The sequence below is a fragment of the Tachyglossus aculeatus genome, chromosome 5 (assembly GCF_015852505.1).
Source record: "Tachyglossus aculeatus isolate mTacAcu1 chromosome 5, mTacAcu1.pri, whole genome shotgun sequence".
Taxonomy (NCBI): Eukaryota; Metazoa; Chordata; class Mammalia; order Monotremata; family Tachyglossidae; genus Tachyglossus; species Tachyglossus aculeatus.
The window spans coordinates 65,135,254-65,136,664 of record NC_052070.1 but is presented as its reverse complement, the minus strand read 5'-3'; the positions used below and the strand labels follow the sequence as shown (position 1 = coordinate 65,136,664).

Sequence of the window (1,411 nt, the reverse complement as noted above, 5' to 3'; positions counted from 1 at the left end):
AATCTGCTACAACTCAAAACTCATATGGGCAGCAGCAGCATGGGAGAGGGTTGAGGGTGCACAGACTCAAGTCGCTTGAGTGGAAGAAGGCACTGGTAAACCACTTTAGTATTTTTACCAAGAAAACTGTATGAATACACTCCCAGAATGACTGCAGATGGAGGTGGGGCGTTCTGGGAGAGATGCGTCCTTGGCATCACTATGGGTCTGAGATGACAACAGTTTTAGACAAGACAAGCCCTTTCAGGGCACAGAGGTACTATCAAAGGGGTTTTTGAAAGATCTCTGAAAACTCTGAGAGAAGCAGTGTGGCCTAGAGGATGGATCACGGCCTTGGGAGTCAGAGGGACCTGGGTTCTAATCACCGGTCTACTGCTTGCCAGCTGTTTGAACTTAGGCAAGTCACTTCACTTCTCTATGCCTTAGCTCCCTCATCTATAAAATGGGGATTAAGACTGTGAGCCCCATGTGGAACATGGACTGTGTCCAACCTGATGAGCTTGTATCTACCTCAGTGCTTAGTACAGGCTGGCACTTAGTAAGAGCATAACAAATGCCATTACAAAGAAAAGGGATTAACATTCCTTCCCAAAGTAGTTTACTCAATAAGACTGACCTTCACAGAGAGGCCTGGGAAATTGTCTCGCTGTTAGGAATGAGATGGAGAATCAGGTTGTAGTCACCAGGGCTTTGTAAATGATAATTATTATTATTATTATTCTTGTCTTATGTAGTCAAGTCATTTCCGACTCCTAGCAACCTTTGAACGCATCTCTCCCAGAATGCCCCACCTCCATCTGCAATCATTCTGGTAGTGTATCCGTAGAGTTTTCTTGGTAAAAATACAGAAGAGGTTTACCGTTGCCTTCATCTGCCCAGTAAACTTGAGTCGCCACCCTCAACTGTCTCCAATGCCACTGCTGCCCAGCACAGGGGAATTTTGACTTGTAGCAGTTCACATTCCACTCGCTAGCCACTGCCCAAACTAGGAATGGAATGGGTAGGCCTCTGCTTTATTCTCCCTTCCACAGTCGAGACTGGTAGAGTACTGGAAACTCTCCAGGGGCGACCCTGAGAGGGATTATTATTACTAGCATTATAAATAATTATAAAATAAAGATATTCAAGTGCTTACTATGTGCCAAACACTGGGTAGATACAAGATAACTAGGTCGGGCATAGTCCCTGTCCCACATGTTGCTCACAGTCTAAGAAGGAGAGAGGGCAAGTACTGAATCTTTGTTTTACAGATGAGGAAACTGAGCCACTGAGAAATGACTTAACCCAAGGCCACATGGCAGGCAAGTGGCAGAGCTGGGATTAGGACACAGATCCTCCAATTTCCCAGCCCAGGCTCTCTCCCCTGGCCTATGCTCTTTTCAAAAGTGTGAAGTGTTTTCTTTTGTTTTTC

General features: G+C 45.5%; 1 non-coding gene across 1 annotated transcript; it reads right to left on the bottom strand.

The window, feature by feature from the left end:
- Positions 1-943: 943 nt before the first annotated feature.
- LOC119929240 lies at positions 944-1,081 on the bottom strand. Its single transcript, XR_005451373.1, has one exon. It is a non-coding gene; the product is annotated as a small nucleolar RNA SNORA7 (small nucleolar RNA).
- Between the last annotated feature and the right edge of the window lie 330 nt (positions 1,082-1,411).